The sequence below is a fragment of the Protopterus annectens genome, chromosome 17.part0 (assembly GCF_019279795.1).
Source record: "Protopterus annectens isolate FY-2018-M chromosome 17.part0, PAN1.0, whole genome shotgun sequence".
Classification (NCBI taxonomy): Eukaryota; Metazoa; Chordata; order Ceratodontiformes; family Protopteridae; genus Protopterus; species Protopterus annectens.
Genome location: NC_056751.1, coordinates 629094550 through 629120230, shown reverse-complemented (window position 1 = coordinate 629120230; position 25681 = coordinate 629094550). Strand labels below are relative to the sequence as shown.

General features: G+C 44.3%; 1 protein-coding gene across 1 annotated transcript in view; it reads left to right on the top strand.

The window, feature by feature from the left end:
• Positions 1 to 25681, top strand: part of DDB1 (damage specific DNA binding protein 1) — a 2836764-nt gene that overhangs the window by 1580908 nt on the left and 1230175 nt on the right. The window lies entirely within an intron of this gene.

Below are 25681 nucleotides of genomic sequence, written 5' to 3'. Positions count from 1 at the left end.
GTGCCATACAAAGTTAGCCCAGGATAGCATGACAGAATCAATTAACCCCAAGTTACCATAGTTAAGCAAGCAGAAGGCCAAGAAATTTTGACCAGATTTGTTGGCTGTCCAGCCACCACTGGATATCTCTCTAGAAGTGGGTGAAAGCTCTATAGACTGTCTGGTGTCCACTTTGGATTTGTCTACTGCAACCCCGTTGGAGGCCAGCATGGATCTTTCCTTTCTCACATCCTCTGTGGCTTTGAAGGAGTGTACTCTGGACGTCGCGGGTGAACTGTGGTTGATTAACTGGGAGGGCCCTAGAGGGATTCTGCATATTCTGGTCAGGGAAGAAGTTACAGGTATTCTTTTTGAATCCCATCAGGGGTCAGATCCTCTGGTGTTAGGGCTGACATCTCTACCAGGAAAAAACAGAAGCTTAAACATTCTTCTGTATGTACTAAGGACACTTAGTGAATGGTGACTTTAAAGATATCTTAAAGCAGCAAACACAGGAGGTACAGCAGAAGGTTTAGATGTGTCCACCTGAAGCAACTTGTAATACCTCTTCTGGATAATCAGACATCTGAGAAGAATCCCACTTTAAAGGCAGGAGTTTACTCTGGGGCCTGTTCAGTGCCTTAACAGACCTAAAGCCTCCTCAAGGGGTTTCTGTACCAACTCCATCTTGGACTTCAACTCATTCAAAAAGGCCTAGGAAACCTGATTCTTCGTATAAGTATGAGGAGTCTGATGAGAGGCCTTCTTCCTTGGCTTATGGCTCTGATGAAGAGGAATCCATTAGGCATGAGTCTCCTTTGGAGGAGCTGTCTTTTGGGAATACAGTAGCTAGAATGATGGAATACCTTAAGTGCGATTCTTTTTAGGTGTCTGATATCCAGAAGTGGTATTTTGAGTTGCTTCAGGTTGACATATCTAAACCTTCTGCAGTACCTCCTGTGTTTGCTGCTTTATTAGACACCTTTAATAGCCACTTCTAAGACTCCTGATTCTCAGCCCCCTGCTCCTAAGAAACCTGACTGGTTCTGTAAATTGTCAATTCCTGTTTGTACTCCTTATCTTGCTGTGGTGTCAGTCTCCTCTGACAAGCCTTCCAAGCTTTTTCTCCTCTACGAAGCTCCTGCCTTTGGATAAGGATAGTAGAGCAGTGGTGAGGATTGGAAAGAAGGTCTATACTGCTGCCACCTTGGCCTTTAGGGCCATTAATTACCAGACCCACATAACCAGATATGCTCTAACCTTGATTGCCCAGACTTGTCAGGTTATTTCTGATCTCCCTTATTCTGAAGTAGAGTCCTCTGCTCTCTCTATTTTGGGTTTTATCTCTCTGGTAGCTCACCACTCTCTCAGTTGCAGCTATGTCACTGCTGATGCCTCTTCCAGAGGTACTGCCTTTGGGGTTTGTCATGAGACATTATTCTAGCTTTGTCTACAGTTGTTATCTGAAGACATTAAGGCCAAGTTGCTGGTAGCTCTTTTGGATAATAAAAATTTCTGCTGCTTTAGTAAGGATCTGATGAAGCGTAGAGTGTCTACGTGAAAGCGCTTGTCCTATCTGTTAAAGTGGAACTTTTATCATACTGGAAGCCGTGGTGGTCTTGCTGAGTTTTTGTTTTCTTTATTCATATTTTATTCAACAAGATCTTTTTGATGTTCGTGGTGTTATAGTCTCCCTAAGGTTAAGAATTCTGCAACAGTGATATAGTAGGGCATAGTACAGTTGTGTAAAATCTTACCATACAGTAGATGTCCTTCTCTTTACTGTTGCAGTATTCAGTCCCCCCGCACCCTTTTTTCTTTTGAGTTTTGATTTGATTACCCTTCTAGCTGAGGGTCCCCCCTTTTTCCTTTTGCACTTTCTCCACTTGGATGTAGATAGCCTCCTTTTTGTCCTATATAGACTGTTCTCTAGTTCTGGGTAACTGCTTTTATACATTGTCTTTATACCCTATAGCCTGTGCGGGGAGCATGCATGTGACTTATAGTGCATACTGCACAAAACAACGAGAAGAAGCAAGAAAGACTTTGGATTGAATTTTTTTTTGATTCGTTCGTTCAAATGTTCCATTTGAAGGCTAAAAGAGAGGTACCACCTAACCTCATTAAAGAAAATTTTTCTCCAGTTCCAGTTGCTGCTTTCTTTTCGTTGTGGAGAATCGTTTGGATTTTGATCCAATAGTGTGTATTTTTTTATAGTGCATACTGGCCAGGTGTTGGGCTGTCCTTGGCAAGAGAATCCCTACAGTTAAGAATGTTGCAGCAGTGAAGAGAACAACATCTACTGTTATGTTAAGATGTTAAAAACTGTACTTTCTCAAATCCCTAACTACTGGGCCAACTCTTAGGGGTGTTTTATGAATGCAGTAATTAGCTTGGGTGGACAACTTCCCAAAGAGCAATTATAATGCATTTCTTCACATTGAGTTTTAAATCATGGCTCTGGCACCAATCATTTGTTTGTGTCATAGTGAAGGGGATTTATGGCATTTATATCACATTATCAAAAGATTAAAATAGCGAAAGCTATTTCATCGGCCCCAAAACATCTAAACATGAAAATATCGAACATTCAGAACAGCAAATTTTTTCCCATGGAAAAAATTTGCTGCTCCAAAACACACACACACACACACACACACACACACACACACACACACACACACACACACACACACACACACACACACACACACACACATCAAACAGCAACCGCACACATACACTTAAATTCCTACATCTAACGCTACACTAAACTAAACATACACTACTATCTACCCACTTAACTTAACCCTAACCCTAAGGTCCGTCACTGTCGCACACTCACCTAACCCATGCCCTAATCCTAACTCACTTAAACCACCCCTAACCCTAAAGTCTGTCACTGTCGCACACACGCCTAACCCGCGCCCTAACTCACTTCCCGCCCCTAACCCTAACGTACAAACAATCGCACGCTTACCTGAACCCAATCCGTAACTTTCCACCACAGCGCTAAGAATAGCGAAGCCACAGAAACGGCCAACCAAAATTTTTCCCGAGGAAAGAATTTGCTGTTCTGCAGCTTCGCTATTCTTAGCGTTCGCTGAATAGTGTTCGATATCAGAACATTCGAAGTTTTAATACTTCGATGCGCTGATATAGACCCGATTTATGTTGACTCCTCGTTTACAGCAGTCTGCTAACTTGATGAATCAGAAACCTTCAGCATTATCCTTGACTTCTGAGAAATGGATGCCAAGCAGGAAGTGGCCCAACACACAGCCTTTGGATACTCCACTGATGACTGTTCTCTTGTGAAAGTGGTCTCACCAATCCTGATTTCTTGGGTTCTGTTTGTGAGCCAGCTAGCAGTCCAACGAGTTATGTAGGGATGTATGCCTAGTTCTGAGAGTTTGTCAACAATACGCGGTGGTGCTGCGGTAGCGTTGTCGCCTCACAGTAAGATGCTGTCTGGTTTGATTCTCGGCTAGAGCGTCTTCTGTGTGGAGACGTGCGTGAATGGGCGTACCTTCGTTGAAGGTTGTGTGTCGGGGCTGGTAACTCAGCACGTAAAAATCAACTACCAATCATTAGCGGACCGGAGTTCCGCTGTGGTGACCCCCTAACCGGGAAAAGCTGAAAGACAAACAACAACAACCTGAGTGGTGTATTGCATCAAACTCCTTGGCCAGGTTGAGGTAGGCAGTATGTACCATTTTTCCCTCATCCATAGCCTTGGTGACCCTCTATAAGAAGTCTACCAGGTGTACCAGGTTGAGTAGGCAAGACCTTCCCATGACTATGGGACTACCCTGCCATTAATTGGAAAAACTACTCAGGTACCAACTCCTTTTCCCAACGGTTCTTGGAATTCATAAATTCCAACACCCTGGATCAACTAATCCATTGTCCCACCGGGGGCTCCAGTATCATAGACCTGGTCATTACCAACATGGGAGATAGATGCTCCATACCAGCGGTCACCCCCTCATTGGTCAGGTCTGACCATAAGCAAATCACCTTTGACATCCACATCCCACCCCCACCCCCACCCCAGTAAGGAAACCTCCTTAAAAAAAACTTCTCCAAAGCCAACTTCATCCTACTGAAGTCAGAAGTGACAGACTTCACAACACCCATGCAGACTAGATCTGGAAGTTCGACTGCAGAATCCTGCACTAAGGCACTGTACGAGCACATTCACTCGTGCATGAATAATGCCATCCCAAATAGAACCAAGATGCTCTTCTCCAAAAAAAAGGAAGCCGATCTGGTGGTCCCATGCTATAAACAAACTATACAACAGAAGGAAGAAACTGTTGCAGAAAAGTGGAAAATCCCAGGATGCAAAAAACTCCCTCACCAGCCTCAGTAAGAAGCTGAGATCCCTCATAAAATCCTCAAAAGCTAGTTACGAAAATAAAATTGCCAAAGATTCCAAAGACAACCACAAGGCATTCTATAGTTATGTCAAGAATCTAAATGGCAATGCTCAGATCTGCTCTGAGCTACGACAGAATGGAATTAAATATACTGATCCCAAGGATATTGCCAATATCCTGGCAGATCGATTTGGTGCCAACTTCACCCCCCTCTCACCCCCTAAAGGGCCCATCGCAATACCAAAAGATTGCCAAATTTCGATAATCACGGCCACACAGGTAGAAACCGCACTCTCCAAAGCTAAGAATACAGCATCCATGGGACCAAATGACATCCCAGGCTGTGTACTACATGAACTACAAAATGAACTGGCACCTCACCTAAGTGTCATGTTTAATCATAACCTCACATCAGGCTTTGTGCCCACTGAGTGGCACACAGCTACAGTCATCCCGCTCCATAAGGGAGGATCCGCCTTGGATCCCGGGAACTGCCGTCCCATCAGTCTGACAAGCCTGATATGCAAGGGCATGGAATGCATTATCATGGAACTTATAAACAAAGACATTGGCAACCTTCAAACACTGGACCCCACCCAGTTTGGGTTTGTGATGGGCAGATCTTGTCTCCTGAATCTGATTGACTTTTTCGAATCAGTCTCCAGAGCTGTGGACGGGGGTAAGGTGGTCCACATAGCCTATCTGGACCTCGCCAAGGCCTTCGACACTATCCCCCACTCTGGAATCATAGATAAACTTACTAAGTTGGGCATAAATCCTTACGTCACTTGATGGGTTGCCAGCTGGCTTACTGACAGAACCCAGACCTTAAAAGTAGCCAGCTCCAAATCCAGCTCCAGACAAGTGGAGTACCTCAGGGTTCAGTCCTGGGACCACTCTTGTTTGGTATCTACTTCTCTGGCTAACAAAGTTCGCAGATGACTGCAAACTGGGAGCCATTATTGAATCACCAAATGATGTGGATATTCTACAAAAGGGCCTTACAGAAACAGATGCCTGGTGCCAGAGCCATGGGCTCAAGCTTAATGCCAAGAAATGTATAGTTATCCCCTTTGGAAAAAAAACATGTACCCATGAATTGCCACATAGGTGGCAGGACACTAAACATCGAAAGTGTGATGAGAGACGTAGGGACACAGGTGGACAGTGGTCTCACTTTCGATAACCACATTGCCACAACAGTCAGGAAATTCTTCTATGTGGCACACCTCATCACTAAGGGCTTTTCATCCAGAAAAAAGGTGGTCATTGTCCCACTGTACTCATCCCTCATTAGACCCATTTTGAAGTATAATGCCCACAGAAATACCTCACTAAAAGAATCACAGGCCTAAAGCAGATGCCATATGCTGACTGTCTAAAAAAAAAAAAGAAAAACTCCAGCTATACTCTGTGGCATATCGTCTACTCAGAGGCAATCTCTGCTTAACATACAAGGCCATGTCAAACCCTGAGCTGTTGGACATGCTCCACTTAAAGAAATCCCAATCCCTCAGAGCCACACGCTCCAGGGATCTAAACCTTGTCATCACAATGAACAAAACATGCTGGAGGGATAGGTTCCTGACCCAGAGACTCCCCATACTCTGGAATAGACTGCCCATACATGTCAAGCAGAGTGCCTCCTTGGCCCTCTTCAAAAGGAACCTTGATGAGTGGATGGGAGATAGGAAATTCACCCCGGGGATCATGTCAATCGCCCTGCTAGACAGGGGTCCAGAAGAAGTAAATATTATGGGAAGAAATATCCAGGGAATTATTATGGCTAGGCTTGCATAGGCCCTAGGGCCGATAGCCTAGTACCAACCTATGAACCTATGCCAAACTGAGATGGGTCCCAGTGTCTGCAGTTTGCCAGTGTTCTTGTTGATTTCCATGATAATTTGTTCCATAGCTTTGCATGTTAGACTTGTCAGACTGATGTGTCTTTAGTTCCTGGGGGTGGGGTTTGGACAATAGTCCACCCTTGTGGAGAGGGATGACTTGTTGCAACCCTCCATTCACTCGATATGTAACCTTTTTTGAGGTTGTATTGAACAGTGCCTCTAGTATTTCTGCTAGGTCATGTTTGAGGTTATTTAGGAGGCAACTAGGGATACTGTTGAACCTAATGAAGCAGTGGTTTTGGCCTTAGTGAGCACTACCAGGACCTGCTCCTTGTTGATAGTGGAAGGGTACGCTAGAAGCCTTTAGTAGATCCAGGTACAGGTTGTGAGCATTGTTGGTCAAGAGGGTGACCTGTAGCAGGCCAGTAAATGGTATGGAACATTGTCTGAGGAGATGTGGACATGGATGAACTCGAGGGCATAGTTTAACTAACCTGGAGATGCAACTGTTACTAGAAGTAAATCAAAACTACCTCTACCTTTAGCCCCTGTCTATGTTGCTGTTGGTCTAAATATGTGGAAGGCACTGTAACCTTGCACTGCTGGAGTACTTTCGGTGGCTTTAAACCAGTTGTTTTTTTTTAATAAGCACCTTTATTAATTTATCACACATGACATAGGCAATCTTGCATTTATATAAATGAAAAACAAATTGACACCACTTTAGTTGCAAAGATTATACATCACAGACACCGTTGAAACAACTGTAGTTGCAAACATTATACATCACTTATCTATCCAGTCATATGGCTCATTCAAATCCTGCCTCTTAAACCTCGTTCATTCTCTGCAGATATTGTTCCCGCAATTCACATTTTTCTTGTGTAGTTTGTTCTTTCCCTTTTCTAAAGATTCCAATTTCAGTTTTATCTGTGTTGCAATATTTACTACTACTAGTAAAGTTGGTCTAGACTTTGATTTCCATTTTCTAGTAATTGCTTTTTTGGCAGCCACCATAGCTAGTCTCAGCAAGGCTTTACTATAGCTAGGCAGTTCTGATTCTGTATCATAGCTCAAAAAATCATCTCCCCAGTCAGTCCAATCTGCTCACCCAGCATCTCCGACAGAGCAGTCTGCATCGAATCCCTAAAGTTTGCCAGCTCATTACACTCCCAAAAATATGATGTTCTTCATCTCACATTGCTGCAGTCCTTACATATGGGTAGTCCGCTGTCCTCGGTCGGCCCGAATACCAAAGTATTAGGCTGACGTCGGTCATGGGCGCTCAGATCTGACATCAGAGCGTCAGGGTATAAAAGCGCATGACCGACATCATATCCTCAGTCTTTTTTGCCACATGGTCCGATGCAGAAGCAGCATTGCAAGTGCCGTTCGGCGTTCTGAAATTTTCGTATTCTGAGTTTCAGACCGAAACCAAGTTGGCTAAGTACCCGTTGGGAATATTTTTGTTTTTTCTTGCCTCAGTTAATTCCGAATGTCAGAAAAAGTGAATAATTGTATTTCTTGTGGGAAACAGATACCGCATAGGGATTATCACTCTCTTTGCATCCCTTGTTTGGGACCGGACCACGACGTAGTGGGTGTCGGTTTTGTGCTAGGTTTAATAAGCGCACTATAAAAGAAGGTTAGATTGTGCTAGGTTAGTCTTTGGTAAGCGGTGTAATTATAATATGCCGTCGGATCCTCCGGCCGCTTCCACGTAAGAAGCGCAAAGACAAATCCTTGAAACCTAGACAGGTTGATTCGTCCGTTTCGGACGCCGGTCCTGCAGAAACTACAGTGGAGCAGGTGGATCCGGCTGAAGTTTCTGTCGAGTCTCAGGGGGAAACTTTGATTTTGCAGGATGTGGCCTCACAGGAGTCAGGTCAAGCTGAAGGGGCCTCTCAGGTTACTGTTCTCCCTTCTATGCCTAAGGTGGTTAGGCCTTCTGCTACTATTTCTAAGGCTTCTTCTAAGGGCAGGTCTGTTTTGCCCTCCTCTGGTGTCCCTCCAGGTACTTCAGGGTCTGTGCCTAAAAAGCACATGCTTAAAATGGCAGAAGATTTGATTACTTTAATTAGAGGTTCTATGCCCTCCTGATAAGAGGCCCAGGGTGGAGCCAGAGTTGGAAAGTTTGGATCAGGCCTCAGATGACTCAGACTCTTCTGCTGAAGATATTCAAGATTTTCCCCCTTATTCGGATTCTGATGCAGAGGATTCCACTCCTTCTGCTTCTCCTCCAGAGGAGTTTTCATTTTCAGAAACTCTGCATTCCATGAGGGAGCATTTTAAGTGGGAAGGACAGGATTTCTCTGATTCACGGAAGAGGCTTAGGAATTCTTGTTTTACCACAGCATAGACCCTTGGCTATTCCTCCTGTTTTGGATGTTGTTCAAGATGTTTTCTCGAGGCTTCCTTAATCCAGATTCTTTGCCTCCTGCCAGTTAAACCGGACAGGTATTACAGGGTGCCTGAGGCTCATAAATATCTGTATAAGAGTCCTAGGGCGGACCCAGAAACTATTAGTCAGGGGCCTAAGGGTGTTAGAGCTTCTGTTGTAAAGAATCCGGTTCCTCTAGATAAGGAAGCTAGAGCTTTGGATAGATGGGGTAAGAAGGTGTATACCTCTTCTACTTTAGCAATGAGGGCTTTAAATTGCCAGTTTCATATGTTGAAATATCAGAATTTCCTCCTTTCTCAGCTAAAATCTAAAGTGGATGCTTTGGCAGAGGGCATAGAGTGTAAAGAATTGCAGGATTTAGTACATGTCTCTGAACAGGTGGGTAAGCATTCTTTGCAGTGTGGTTTTGATGCTGTACAGGCCTCTTCTAGGGTGGCTGCCACTGGTTCAGTTCTTCGTAGGCACGCCTGGCTTAAGGATCAGAATTTGTCCGAGCATGTTAAAACTAGAATTCTGGATGCCCCTTTACAGTCTGAAGTTTTGTTTGGTCCCCCTGTGGAGTCGGTTTTGAAGAAAATGGAAGACAAGGCTAAGTCCATGCAGACTGTTAAAGATTTTTTGCAGGTGCAACCTCCAAAGTTTAGGGGTGGACCTACCCTTCTTCTGATTCTCAGTCTAGGGGTAGATCTAGACGTGGCAGGGGCAGAGCTCACAGTACATTCAGGCCTAGAACTTGGAGTTCACCTGCACAATCTGCAGGTGAGGGCAGGGGCCAGTCCTTTCGTAAACAGGCCCAATGACCTGCATTTTCAGCTGCCAGATTCTTCTTCCCTGGCAGCTCCTTTGGGAGGAAAGTTAGCAATATTCAAGCAAAACTGGCTTTTAGTCACCCAGGACAAATGGGTATTGGACATTATAAACCGAGGCTACAAGTTCTATTTCCATACATTGCCTCCTTTCAAAGGCATGCCAGACGTTCCTCCTCGGCAAAGGATAGAGGCTCACAAGCAGATTTCTTTACTTCTTCAAATAGGAGCTATACAGCCAGTTCCTCTGTCAGAAGTGGAACTAGGATTTTATTCTCGCCTGTTTCTAGTACCAAAGAAAGGGAACACGTGGAGACCAATTTTGGATTTATCTATCCTCAACACTTATCTGGACATTCCAAAGTTCAAAATGCTGACGTTACAACAGCTTTTACCTCTGTTGGGAAAAGATCACTGGATGGTAACTCTGGATCTCAAAGAGGCTTATCTTCATGTTCCTATCAGGCCCAGTTGCAGGAGGTACCTGCGTTTTCAGGCTGGAAATTTACATTATCAGTTCTCTGCATTGCCCTTTGGCTTATCTACTGCGCCCAGAGTGTTCACAAAGGTTCTGACTCCAGTGATAGCCTTTTTCAGGTTAAGAGGAATACAGATTTATCCTTATTTGGACGATTGCCTGATTATTGCACAACACAAAGACGAACTTCTGCATCATCTACAGTATGTGATGGTAGTGTTAAGATGCCTAGGGTATTCTGTGAACGAAACAAAGTCCAGTCTAGTACCCTCTCAGGACATGTGCTTTCTGAGAGTGAGACTGAATACAGCTTCCCAGATGGCCTTTTTGACCCCGGACAAACAAAGAAGCCTTTCTCTTTATTTCCATCAAATGTCTCTACAGTCCAGGCTGACTGCAAGGACAGTCCTTCAAGCCTTGGGGTTCATGGCATCTTGTATTCTGGTGCTTCCCAATGCCAAACTGCATATGAGGAAGCTTCAATGGTATCTCAAAAATGTATGGACACAACACTGCCAAGATCTAGACACTGTCATTCAGATAATACCTTGCATTCAGAAAGAATTTTTGTGGTGGGCTCAGGAATGTCACCTAAACAAGGGACTCTCTGTGACCCGACCAGAGGCGAGTCAGATTCTAACGACAGATGCCTCGGACAAGGCTTGGGAGCACACCTCAATGGAAAATGGGTGCAAGACACGTGGCCTGTCAGACTTCAACATTTGCATATCAACTTGAAGGAGATGTTAGCAGTCCAATTTGCATTGATGGCTTTCAAGGATTTACTTCACCCAGGACAGGTGTTGATTCAAACAGACAACACTACTGTCATGTGGTACATCAACAAGCAAGGGGAACCCATTCTACCCTCTTTGCAGGCAAGCGATGATTTTGTGGGAGACTGCTCTCAGTTTACACCTCAATCTTCAGGCAAGGTTTCTACCAGGAGCACAGAACTCCTTAGCGGATGTGTTGAGCAGACAAATTGTGGATCCTCACGAGTGGAAACTGGATCCTCATGTGTTTCAAAAGCTGACAGTGTTATGGGGGACTCCAGACATAGATCTGTTCGCTTCTCCACTAAATTACCAGTTGCCAAAGCTTTGCACAAAAATGTTTCATCCCACAGCTTGGAAGGTGGATGCTCTATCATTCAGTTGGAGCAATCTTCATGTCTATGCCTTTCCACCTCTGCCTCTCATTCCCAAGGTACTCCTGAAGGCCAGAATAGACAAGCCATCCATGATTCTGATAGCTCGGATTGGCCTCGACAGCACTGGTACCCACTACTAAGGAGTTTGGTACGGGAGCCTCCATGGCCTCTGCCTTTGATTCCGCATATTTTGTCTCAGGAGGGCAATCACTTCCTCAATGTCAAGATTCAGTCTCTGCATCTCACAGCCTGGCATATTCTGTTTTAGACCCTGGAGGGTCTCGGCTTCCACAACAAGTTTTGAATGTTATTTTGGAGGCCAGAAGGCCTAGTACAAGGAAAGTTTACGCTGATAAATGGAGGAGATTTTTTCTTTGGAGCAAAGCGAAGGACTTTGATGTTTCCAAGCCCGATGTAAGTGTTTCTCTTCAATATCTTACTGAGTTATTGGACAAGGGTTTGTCTTTCTCCTCGATAAAGGTTCATGCTGCAGCCATTTCTGCTCACTATGACTGTGACCCTCCTTTATTTTCCCATCCTTTGTTTAAGCAATTTCTTAGAGGGGCAAAGAACATAAGACCCCCACGTAGAGCTCCTACTCCTGCTTGGGATCTCAATTTTGTGTTGGAAAAGCTTACTCTACAACCTTTTGAGCCTGCAGCTACTGCCGAGTTAAAGTATTTATCATGGAAGACTGCTTTTTTGTTGGCCATTACCTCTGCAAGAAGGGTTTCTGAATTACAGGCCCTTATGGCAGTGGAACCTTTCCTGATTTTTCATAAGGATAGGGTATCTTTGCGTACTAATCCTTCCTTTATGCCTAAAGTGGTTTCTAGTGTGGCCTTCAACCAAACTATTCATTTGCCTACTTTTTATGCAAACGCCCAAAATAAAGGGGAGAAGATTTTGCATACTTTGGATATTCACAGGCAGTTACGTTATTATTTGAGCAGAACCAAGGGGTTCAGGCAATCTCAGCAGTTGTTTGTTTCTTTTGCTTTGGGTTCTCAGGGAAAACCTGTTTCAAAACAAACTATTTCTAAATGGATTGGGTTTTGTATTTCTTTCTGTTATTCCCATCATGGTAAGGAGATTCCGGCTGGAATCAGACCTCATTCCACTAGAGCTACTGCCACTTCTACTGCCTTTCTAAGGGGTAGCTACAAAGATATTTTGGAAGCAGCCACTTGGAGTTCAGTACATACTTTTTCCAAGCATTACCACCTTCCTCTTTATTCTAAGTCTAGGGCTGGATTTGCCACTGCAATATTACAGGGCATTTTAGCAGCCCCTAATGCTTTATGATTTTGCCATCCTCCCTTTACCTCTGCTTTGGGATTCTACCCATATGTAAGGACTGCAGCAATGTGAGATGAAGAACATAGTACAGTTTTGTACCTACCATAAATGTAGATGTTCAAGATCCACATTGCTGCAGTCCAATTTACCTCCCTCCCTCCTTCCCCTCTGTAGTTTGGCATGGTTATATGGTTTGGGTGATGGTTGTTGTTGGGCATGTTTTTGGGAGGTATCCTGTTTTTAGGCTGTGGCCTTTCTTTTTAGGGCCTTCTGACATCTGGGGCAAGAAAAGACTGAGGATATGACGTCGGTCATGTGCTTTTATACCCTGACGCTCTGATGTCAGATCTGAGCGCCCATGACCGACGTCAGCCTAATACTTTGGTATTCGGGCCGACCGAGGACAGCGGACTACCCATATGTAAGGACTGCAGCAATGTGGATCTTCGAACATCTACATTTATGGTAGGTACAAAACTGTACTTTCCCAGCCTCCTCTTTCTTGCCTGTCACATCTCCGTTTGCTGTCCACCTAAGGAAAAATTCTTTGGAGTCTACTTGGGGTATAAAAATATCTATGTAAACACTTCAGGCAAAGATCCTAAATCTTCTAGACTTAGTTGCATATTAAGAAATATACATGTATCCCCCATTGTCTCTGTGAATTGCTTAGCCAGTCTCTCTTCCCAATCCTTTCTAAGCTCCTCTGATTGATTCTTATAATTATCATGTGATATTTTATATGCTTTACTAATTATTCCTTTCTTAGTAGCAGCTTCTGTTCTAAATTCCATTAAAACCTCTACCAGTGCTGGTCTTTCATTTAGGACCCCCCTATTTCTTTCTCTTTGCTTGTACTCTATCAGTCCTTGATAAGGGAAGGTAATCTCTAACTTGCAGTCCAAATAAATTCTTGGCCTCTTCCCATTCTATTACCTTTCCCTTTCTAGTTATTTGCTCCATTTTTTCCATTACATTTCACCACCGTCTTGCCTATTATGTGTATCCATAACCACAGTCATCCTTAATGGCAGAATCTCTTTTCTCCATTCTTGTGCTGGTTTAGTTCTTAGAATACTCCCTGCTATTTTGTGAATATAATGCTCTGTATGACTTGAGGTGTTCTTAAGAGTCTGCATTCAAAATCCCAATCTCTCCTTATTTATTGAGCTTCCTCCCTGTATCATCACCATTCCTTTCCGCTTTGAATTATAGAAGTGATGTCCTATCGCTCCTTCATTCTTACTAGGTTGGGTACGGATCTGATCCTCTGATCATTCTCTGCCTTTATTTTCAAGCTCTAGTCTCTCTGCCAGTTCGTGGCTAAAAACCCTATCCCAGATCTCGTTTGCCACTAAACAAGATTGGGTGTTCGTCTGCCAGGCTCTGGCTAAGTATTATCTTTCTTTACCTTGTTTATCCTTTAAAATTTCAAATTTATCCTGGTATTTACATTAAAATTGTGCTTATTAAGCAAATAAGTGTTTTTTTGCTGCTGTTGTCTTGTATTCTGCAATTGGCCGTCGTCTTTCATTTAGGCCTTGTTATCCCTCTCCCGGCTCTTATTACATTTTAAATAACCTGTTTAAGTTGGAGGGCTGTTATCCCTTTCATTTCTATTTTTATCGATGTTCATCGTGTTACACTGCTACAGTCATCACACTTGGGTTATCCTGCCATCAGGCGGTCCCGCAGTCGTCCAGAGTTCCAAAGTCTTGGTCCGGCGTCGGTTGCTGTCACTTCTTCCCTGACGTAAGTGCGCCAGGGCTATATAAGATGCATCCGACGCCATTTTCTTCAGTCTTTCTTGCCGCGCGGTGCCCGAAGCAGAAGCAGTTCGCAAGTGCCGGTCGGCCGACTCCTGACATTTTCGAAGTTGAATTTCAGATCCAAAGTCTTCAATAAAGCTAAGTACCCCGTTGGGGAAACTTTTTTCTTGCCTCAGACCGATGTCAGAAAAAGTTAATAATTGTATTTCTTGTGGGAAGCAAATGCCTCATAAGGACTTCCACTCTTACTGTATTCCATGCCTAGGCCCTGATCACAACGTCACTAGTTGTCGGGTTTGTGCTAGATTTAACAAACGCACTATAAAAAGACGTTTTGATTTTGCTTTGCACTACTTTGGCTGAAGGTTCAATTATACTATGCCGTCGGATCAACCGACGACCGCATTTCCGAAAAACCGCAAAGACAAGGATGAAGACAGGCATCCGAGGTCCAAAACCGATGACGAAACCTCTTCTAGGCCAGTCGCCGGTTCTCAGTGAGGCGCTTTGAGCCTGACACCCGCTACCTCAGAGCCACAGGCCGCCTCCGACTCCCACGTGGAGACAACTAGGCCTCTGGAAACTCAAGTTATTGGGCCTACGGAAACTAATCCCTCAGATGGGTCCGGAGCCGCTGAGCAGGCACTGGCTTCTGAGGGTGTTTTCAGACCTTCACAAGTTACCATTAAATCAACAGCCAAGACAAAGGTACCATTAAAGACAAAGAAACAAGTACAGCATTCTCCTGGACAGTCCTCCATGCCTAAGAAACCGATGCTTAAAATGGCCAAAGACCTCATTACTCTAATCAGGGGTTCCCATCACCCTCCTGAGAAAAGGCCTAGGCAGGATATAGACTATGACTCCCTCTCATCAGGTTTCCATTTCCTATGATTCCTCTTCAGACCAGGTATACTCTTTACCCCCCCCCCACCCTATGAGGACTCTGATGCCCCCCCCCCACCACCCTATGAGGACTCTGATGCTGAGGAATCTATCCCTTCAGCCTCTCCTCCTGAGGATTACTCTTTTGGGGAAACTTTACATACCATAAGAGAACATTTCCATTGGGAAAGTCAGGAATACTCAGAATCCAAGAAAAGGCTCAGGGATTTCCTCTTATTGCCTCAGCCCAGGCCCCTGGCTATTCTGCCTGTACTAGACATTGTGGGTGATGTGTTCTCTGAATCCAGCTTATCTCCTGACTCTGCCCCCTGCTCCAGCCAAGCCAGATAGGTATTATAGAGTCCCTGACTCTCACTTTCTTTACAAAAACCCTTCTGCTGATCCAGAAACTGTTTCCCAGGGTCCAAAGGGGTTAAGGCTTCCATTGCAAAAAATCCAGTACCCTCTGACAGAGATTCCAGAGCTTTGGATAGATGGGGGAAGAAAGTATACACGTCTGCAACTTTAGCAGTAAGAGCTTTAAATTGCCAGTTTCACATGCTTAAGTACAACAATATTTAATGGCTCAGTTAAAACAGCAAATGCTTGCTAGCTCAGAAGCTCCTGATTGTAAAGAAGTGCAGGATTTATTGCATGCAGTTGAACAGGTGGGAAAACATACTCTGCAATGTGGTTTTGATTCTTTAGAGGCCTCTTGTAGAGCCGCAGTTACAGGTTCTGTTATTCAAAGACATGCTTGGTTAAAAGAACAGAGTTTACCTGAACATGTTAAGGCAAAGTTATTGGATGCTCCTTTACAACATGATACCTTGTTTGGTGTTAAGGCAGAAGAGGTGTTAAAGAAAATGGAGGATAAAGCTAAATCTATGCAAACAGTCAAGGATTTCTTAGGTACAGCCACCTCGGTTTAGCAGAAATTGGCCAACAAGAAATTGGTCCTTTCCAGTGGTCAGACAAGCCACAGAGAGGCAGATACAGACTCCCAAGAGGCAGATCTCAACTCCAAGGCTCAAACAGATGATGACAGTGGGGCACCTCAACCCCAAATGGAGGTGAGGACAAGTCTCAACCTTACAGGAAACAGTCACATTGACTTTCCCTTGCGTACGCCAAGCACGTCCCTTCTGGAAACCCCCTTAGGGGGGAAACTAGCACTTTTTTCTCAAAACTGGCAAACGGGTCCTGAATATTGTGTCTCAAGGTTACAGATTCCACTTCAATACTTTACCAAAGCTAAAAGGAATGCCAGACCTGCCACAAAATCAATGGGCAGAGGCACAAAAACAAATTTCAGCCCTCATGGACATGAGAGCTATACGAAAAGTACCACAACAGGAACAAGGACATGGATTTTACTCAAGACTCTTCCTGGTCCCCAGAAAGGACCAAGCCTGGAGGCCTATACTTGACCTTTCAATTCTGAATACTTAACTGGATATTCCGAAATTCAAAATGTTGGCATTACAGCAGCTTCTACCCATGCTGGGCAAGAAGGCTTGGCTTGTTACTCTGGACCTCAAAGAGGCATACCTGCATGTCCCTATCAGACAAAATTGCAGAAGATACCTCAGATTCAAAGCTGGTACAAGGCACTACCAATTCTCTCCACTGCCCTTTGGCTTATCTACTGTGCCCAGGGTCTTCACAAAGTGCCTGGCACCAGTAATTGCATTTTGCAGACAAAAAGGGATTCAAATATATCCATACCTGGACGACTGCCTCATTCAAGCAGAGACAAAGGACATTCTTCTACATCATCTGGCGTTTGTGAAAAGGTTGCTAATTTCTCTAGGGTACACAGTAAACGAAAAGAAGTCAAAACTAGTGCCCTCACAACAGATTATATTCCTGGGTGCCAGCTTAAATACAACGGCCCAGATGGCTTACCTCACGCCAGACAAACAAGTGCAACTAACTCAATATTTTCAACTACTGGCAAAAACGTCCCATCTCCCTGCAAGAAAAATTCTGCAGGCCCCGGGATTCATAGCATCCTGCATACTACTAATACCATATGCCAGACTGCATATGAGGAAATTACAATGGTACCTAAAAAGTGTTTGGACTCAACATTCTCACAGTCTAGAAGCAGTAATTCCAATAATTCCCTGCCTACAACAGGAGTTTCGATGGTGGGCACAGGCATGTCACCTAAACAAGGGTCAGCCTTTTACCCAACCCACAGCCAGGCAAACTCTAACAACAGATGCTTCGGATTACGCCTGGGGAGCACACATGGCAGGAACATGCATTCAGGGCAAGTGGACCACAGACCAGATGCATCTTCACATCAATCAGAAAGAGATGTTGGCTGTTCAGAATGCCCTAACAGCTTTCAAGGACCTTCTACACCCAGGACAACTATTACTAAAGACAGACAACACCACAGTAATGTGGTACATAAGCAAACAAGGGTGCACTCTTCTCTCCTATTCAGGCAACCCATGACCTTGTGGAACACAGCTCTAACGTACCACATTCACCTGCAAGCACAATTTCTGCCAGGAAAGAAAAATACTCTGGCAGACGACTTAAGCAGAAATATCATGGACCCTCACGAATGGAAATTGAACCCACAAATCTTCAGCATGATAACACAAAAATGGGGATGCCCAGGCATAGATCTTTTTGCCTCCCCTCTGAATTGCCAACTACAAAAATTCTGCGCAAGGACTTATCACAAACAAGCATGGAAAATGGATGCTCTTCTGTTCAGCTGGAAAAACCTAAAAGTCTATGCCTTCCCACCACTGCCTCTCCTTTCAGTAGTACTCCTAAAAGCCAGGCAATAAAAAACACAGATGATACTGATTGCTCCAGACTGGGCACTCCAGCACTGGTACCCTATCTTAAGGAACTTGGCTCAGGGCCCACCATGGATTTTGCCCCAAATTCCACACCTACTGACTCAACAAAACAATCAGATCCTGCACGGTCAGCTCAAAACCCTAAACCTGGCTGCATGGCAGATACTTTAGTCAAACAGGCAACACCTCTCTCTAAAACTGTTATGGATGTCATTTTGGAGGCCAGGAGGCCTAGCAGCAGGAAAGCTTACTCAGAAAAATAGAAGAGATTCTGCGCCTGGAACCAGGCTCACAGCCTTGACCCTCTTGTTCCAAACATTCCTCAGATTTTACAATACTTAACTGAGATGCTGGACAGAGGCCTATCCTTTTCATCAATTAAGATTCACGCCTCTGCCATTTCTGCACATTACAACACGGATCCTCCTTTATTCTCTCATCCCTTGCTAAAGCAGTACCTCAGAGGACCTAAAAACATAAGACAGCCCCGGAGAGCACCAACACCAACTTGGGACCTCAATTTCATTTTGGAAAAACTGACCCTACCACCTTTTGAGCCAGCCAATACAGCCAGTCTAAAATTTTTATCATGGAAAACAACTCTGCTCCTGGCGGTAACTTCAGCACGAAGAGTCTCAGAGCTACAGGCATTAATGGCAGTGGAACCTTTTATAATTTTTCATCAGGATAGGGTATCTTTAAGGACAAACCCTACCTTCATCTAGTGTGGCTCTTAACCAAACCATACATTTGCCTACTTTTTATCCAAACCCCCAAAATAAAGGGGAGAAACGTCTGCATTCTTTGGACATGCGCAGGCAGCTAACTTCTACTTGGACAAAACAAAAGCTTTCAGGAAAACTGATCAACTGTTTGTAGCATATGCTGCAGGATCACAAGGCAAGGCTATCTCAAAGCAGACTATATCCAAATGGATAGGACACTGTATTCGGTGCTGCTACACACAGCATGGAAAATCAGTCCCTAATAACATTAGGCCTCATTACACCAGGGCAACAGCCACTTCAGCAGCCTTTCTCAGAGGAGTACCTACCAAGGACATTTTGGAGGCTGCAACTTGAGTTTAGTGCACACCTTCACCAAGCATTACCACCTGCGCCTCTACTCAAAATCCAGAGCAGGATTTGCCACTGCAGTTCTGCAGGGCCTCTTAGCCAATCCTAACTCTTTATAGACCAGCCACCCAAACTTAGCTTTGGGATTCAACCCAAATGTGATGACTGCAGCAGTGTAACATGATGAACATAGTACAGTTTTGTACCTACCATAAATGTAGATGTTGGAGTGTTCACACTGCTGCAGTCCAGGTTACCCTCCCTCCATCCCCTCTGAACTAGCTGGACTTATCTATACCCTTCTATCCTATACAAACTTTGGGGTGTATTTGCTGGTAACTGAAGGTAATGTTTTTATTTTATATGTATATTTTTGATTAGCAATATGTATTGCCTACCCACTTTGGGGCACCTGACATCTGGGGCAAGAAAAACTGAAGAAAATGGCGTTGGATGCATCTTATATACCCCTGGCGCACTGACGTCAAGGAAGAAGCGACAGCAACCGACGCCGGACCAAGACTTTGGAACTCTGGCCAACTGCAGGACCGCCTGACGGCAGGATAACCCGTGTGTGATGACTGCAGCAGTGTGAACACTCGAACATCTACATTTATGGTAGGTACAAAACTGTACTTTTCTTTCCTTGACATTTTTTAGATACAGTTTAAGTTAGAGAACTGTTTTTCTTTGCCCGTTTAAGTTAGAGGGCAGTGCCACTTCTTTTTCCCACTGTTTCCCTCTTTTCCAAATAGCTTGATCCATTTAACTTAGGGGGTCTAGCTTTAGTTTAAAAAAAAAAAAAAAAAAGTTTGTCATATCTACATCAAAATGTCTAACAAGGATTCAAAACCAGTGAGTTTCAAAAAATGCTAAGATTGTGGAAAGAAAATGCCCTTAAGTGATAGAGACACTTTGCATTTATTGCCTTGGGGCTGTCCAAGAAAGGAGCTATGCTCTATCTGCCATGCTTTTAATCATAAAGCGCTCCTGGAGAGTAAAAACAAATTAATACTGAAAGGACTTCAAAAAAACCCTTCTCAGAGACTTTGGAAGAAGGGTTTATCCAAATCTGATAAATCTCCCACTTCAAAGTCTGACAAATCAGACAGATCAGGGAAGAGATCTTCCTCTTTGTCAAACCCACAAAAAAGATGCCAAAAATTTCCTCCTCTAACCCAAAGCTTATCAGATCCGATAAATCATCGTCCGCTCCAACACTCTCTACCTTGGTGGCAGTTGAGTTTGAATTACAGAGCCAGTCTCCAGCCATGGAACTGATCTCCCCTACACTCAGATCTCCAGTCTTACAACGATCAAAATCTCCAACTTCCAACTCAGTCTTCAGGGAGTCTTTCGGATGACAACGTGGATCAAGTGTTGCAGTGGCTTTTGAAGACACTGGCGCTGGCCAAGTTTTTGTTGGATCCGACCCCGCAGGCTTCGGATCCTAAAACATCCACTTCTGCTCCGATTCTTCCTCCGATCCATTCCCTGGCTTTGTAGTCAGAAGATCCGGAGCTGGTCTTAGTGGAACCCTCTGTTCCAAGACCCACTATGGGATCTACGGGTCCGACCATGGCTCTGACATCCTTGGCTCTATCAGAGCTGGAGGAGTCTAGGAGCCGACGCTCTCCAGTCTGGTCCGGAGAGGCAAGTTGGATGGGACAGCTGTCAGATCCTGCTTTTCTCTTGGGGCCTCGGCTCGGCTCCTACCTTGGCTTCCGGTCCGTCGTCTTTAGTTCCTGGGGGTCCCTCAGCTTCTTCGGATCCAGGGATTTCCTCGGATTAGGGACGGGGGACTTTTGAGGTGATGAGAGTGCTGTCTCCACAGTCATCTCCGAATGTTCTACCCCCTAAAGCATCAATGTCTGCCCCTATACCCCTACATCTACAAGGACGCAGAGAACCTAAGCTTCAGGATGCCCCACAATGCACCCCCCCCCTTCCGAAACCTGTCCTGAGTACCCCTCTGAAGAGGTCCCTTGGAAGAGACTATGCAAGAGGATGTACTTAGACTCCCCAGAGGAGTCCATCACTTCTGATACGGACTTCAATGAAGCTGAAGGGTCAACACGTTTGTCTCTTGATGGTGTCTCCTTTGGAGACATCTTGGAAATGCTAAAGCAGAGAGGCAGCTGGAAGTCCACCAACCCTTCAGTGGAGGAGTCCATATAACTGAAGGCTTTTGGGTCTCTCTTCCACCTCTTGGGCGTCTCCTCCTTTCGATGAACTTATGGAACTTGTTTCTTGAAAGGCATGGGAGTCCCCAGATTCAGTGGAACCTGTTCCTAGGAGGCCTAACAAATTTATTACATCCCCTTCAGACAAGTCTTTTCTAACTGAGTCCCAGTAGATGCTATGGTTGTGGCAGCAGCCACCAAGAAGGAACCTCTCAGACATCTTCTGTCCATCCCCTGAACAAGGATTCTCGGACCATGGACAGATATGGAAAGCACATTTTTTCTTCAGCGACTTTCTCTCTGATTGTGGAACTACCTCACTCATTTTGTAAAACTGCAGAGAGATCTCCTGAAAGAACTAGGAGGTGCTCTCCAATGTTCAGTAGCTGAAGGGATTGCAGATAAAGTATCCTCTCTGCTCTCTACCTTAAATTCAGTTGTCAGTGCCTCCATGAGACTCATATGCAGCAGATGGAGCAAGTAGAACAGTGGTTTCTGGAATTTCCCTAAGGAGACATTCTTGGATGTGCTTATGTGACTTTGCGGAGCCCTTTAAATCTTCCTTCATAAACGTCCTGTCCAATGGCTCAAAGTCAAGGACACACTCACCAGGTGTGAGCAGGAAGGAAAGACTCTGGTGTAGGAGTCTGTTTTTCCATGCCTACTAGACCTTTTCCCAAAGGTCAGAAAGGAAGTGGTAAAATGTGGTTCTGGAAATCTCAGAGGTCTTTTCCCAACACACATGGTGAAGCTTCTCCCAGAGGCAGAGGGGGAAGTAGTAATGGAAGACACTGACCACGCGTCAGATGGGATCTGCAGAATCAGGGTGATAGAGAATCTTTCTTTGGTAAGGCCCTTTCAGCTTTCCCTAATGGAGGCCTGCCTGTCTAACTCTGGAAGCAGTCAAGGGTTGCTTATCTTTGTACCCAGAAGCCTGGCAGCAAGTGACAAAAGACAAATGGGTACAAAACATCATATTCAGAGGTTACAGCATCCCCTTTTCCCTTCCCGTTCCAAAGATAAAAAAAGTTCCAGATGTTCCACCCAGTCAAAAAGGAACAGGCAGCTCTAGAAATTCAAAAGTTGCTAGACAAAAAAGTCATCCAAGAAGTCCCCACAGACCAGATAGGATCCAGAACTTACTCAAGATTATTTTTAGTTCCAAAGAAAACGGGGGACTGGAGACCAATTCTGGATCTCAGCATTCTAAACAAATCAGTAAAAAAAAAACAAGTTCCAGATGGTGACACTGCAGCCGAAACCTCCATTTCTGAGAAAAGACAGTTGGATGTGCACTATAGATCTCCAGGATGTGTAGTACTGCATAAAAATGAACAGGTGATCCAGGAGACACCTGCTCTTTCGGTTGGGAGCCAGTCACTACCAATTCCGAACGCTGCCCTTTGGCCTCGCTACAGCCCGCAAAGTGTTCACCAAATGTATGGCAGTAGTAGTGGCTCACTTTGAGATGTCTAGGATTCTGGGTGTTTCCTTACCTAGATGACTGGCTCCTAACTGACATGACCAAGCATCTACTAATAAAAACAAGAGACACAACCTTGCTCTCATCTAGGGATTGCAATAAACTGTGAAAAATCTGCCTTACTGCCTTCTCAGCATGTAGTATTCATAGGGGCAGAATTAAACTCAACAAACATGACAGCCAGAATTCCTCCAGAAAGAATTCAAGTTCTAAGCACCAGGTGTCATACCTTTTAAGAAGGAAAAAAGTTCAAGCAAAGATGGTTCTAAAAGCCCTGGGAATCCTGGCAGCAGCAATAGTTTTGATCTCCCTAGCATGTCTGCACATGAGAATTCTCCAGTGGTTGCTATCCACTCAGTAGTCTGTGCAAGACCTACCAATGTCTCACAAAATAATAACAGAATTTTGCAAGAAGGACCTTCGTGCATGGCTTTACTCCACTCAAGTGACTAGGTCAGTCGTTTGCATTTCCCCAACCTCTGGCCACAGTGACCACAGACAGCTTTCAGGGTTGGGGCCCATTATCTGGGAAAGACAGCCCAAGGCACCTGGCAGGATCATGAGGCCTACTTGCACATCAGTGTCCTATAGATGAGAGTGGTGCTTCTCGTGTTGCAGGCATTCCAGGAATCTCTTCCACTAAGAACTAATGCAATACAGACAGACAGCATGTCAGTTGTATGGTACATAAACAAACAAGGAGGAATCAGATCTTACCCCCTTTGTCAAGAGGCCCCGAAGAGTATGGCAATGGGCAACCTCCTCCCAACATTTTCCGACAGCAATACATATCCCGGGGAAATCCCATCGTGATAGCAGACAGACTCAGCAGGGCGATTCTGATGCCATACGAGTGGTCCCTAAAACAGGAAGTAGCAGAAAAGATTTTCCGAAAATGACGCCAGCCTTGCTGCGACCTTTTTGCGACATCCATGAATGCCAAATGCAGCAGCTACTTTGCCCCCATCCCCCCTCTGGGGGGAAGTCACCAAGGGATGCACTTGTCCTCGATTGGCCCTCAGGTCTCCTCTTAGCTTTTCCTCCCTTTCCGCTAATTCCCAAAGTACTTCAGAAAGCCAGTCGCTTGGGAAGGGACTTGATGCTCATCGCCTCATACTGGCCTCATCAAATGTGGTTCTCTTTCCGCTGGCCTCATCTTCGAGAGGAGCCTTGGATTCTGGACCCAGTTTCAGACCTTCTGACTCATGCATCAGGAACGCTCCATCTATCCCTTCAGACCCCCAAACTGACAGCTTGACTGCTCCAGTTCCAACAATAACAAGGTTTCCGAACCTCTCCAGTTAAACATATTCTAATCTCTACTCATAAGGCTTCAACAAGAAAAATATATAAAAGCAAATGGAAAAGATTCTCCATATGAGCTACTCAAAACCACATTGTTCCCTTTTCTTCAGTCAGTTTCCTGCTAGAATTCCTAGCAAAACTATTCAATGAAGGTGCTGCTGCTGCAGCTATTAGAGTTCGGCTAGCAGCGATCTCCAGTTTTCATTTAGGAGACTCTGGCTCCCACATTCGTCTCATAGACTATGCAAAGCCATTCTTAAGGGTACCACATTATTAAGACCACCTATCAGAAACCCTCCAACACCATGGGATCTAAATTTTGTCCTATCATGTTTAGTATTTCCTCCTTTTGAACCAGCATCATCTTGCAAACTGAAATTTTTGACCTGGAAAACCATTTTTTTGGTAGCAGTCATCTCTGCTAGAAGAGTGTCAGAGTTGCAAGTCTTGTCTATAAAGCCCCCATACTTGCTTTTCCATAGAAACAAGGTGTCCTTATGAACAAACTCTTATTTTTTGCCCAAAGTAACTTCAGAGTCAAATTTGAACCAAACTATAGAATTTACCTGTCTTCTTCCCAAATTATGAGAACAAGGCAGAGTACGTGTTATATCAACTGGATGTACATAAAAAGTTGTTTTTACTTGTACAGAACTGCAGAATTCCAAAAATCTGATCAGTTATTTCTTTTTCAGACTCAAAGGTTCCCATATCTCTAAGATTACACTTTCAAAATGGCTTTCGATTGTATAATATTTGTCTATAAATCTCAAAATAAAGATCTTCCCAGATGAGTTAAAGCTCACTCCACAAGAGCCATTGCAACCTCGTCAGCTTTCCTGGCTAAGGTTGCCAGCTGATACCATTTGTGCTGCAGCAACATGGGCAAAACTGCATACTTTTATCACTCATTACAAAGTCGATTTGGCCTCCAGGGAATAGGGCCTCTTTTGGTTCCACGATTCTGAGGAATATACTTCCTTGAGCCACTCAAGACTCTGTGCTAGGGACGCTGTTTCAACCTAGTAAGAATGAAGGCGAGATAGGACATCATCACATAAAGAAGTTATATACTCATCATAATGTTCCATGTGTGTTGTCCAGCTTCACCGTACATATCCCACCCCTCCTTCCTACTACCCTTCTTTACTCCTTCAAAACTGAGTCTAAACAATTGGATTTCCTTATTCTCTGACCTCCATCAGACTAGTTTTTTCTTTGATGCACTCATACCCTTATAAAAAGGGCAAACAAGATCTGTAGAGGGTGCTAGTGCATGCTGGGATAGGGTTTTTAGCCATGAGCTGGCAGAGAGCTTCGAGCTTGAAAATAAAGGCCGAGACGGATCCAAGGATCGGATCCGAACCCAAACTAGTAAGAATGAAGGCAAAATTGGACAACACACATGGAACGTTATGGTGAGTACATAACTTCTTTTTTTTCTGCTTGTGCTATATATAACAGCCTTAACTGTGCAGCTTTAAACATACCCCTCAAATCAGCTTATCCCACTTAAACTATCCTTTAACTCCTTCAGTACTTGAACCTTCCTTCAACTCTTTTTTTTAATTGCTGTCCGCAGTTTCTCCTCTGGTTGATAAAAATATGCCTGACCTGTGTATAAGACTAAAGGGAGTAAAAACATTTCAATTGTTTGCATCTTGGTATCCATAGCCATATAACAAAGCTTCCAGTTTCTCAATTTTTGTGTTATCTTTTGTTTAGTCTCTTTCCACTTAGCCTTAGCTGCCACAACAGAGGCATTTCTAATCCATATTCCTAAATACTTCATTTTATCATGTTCCCT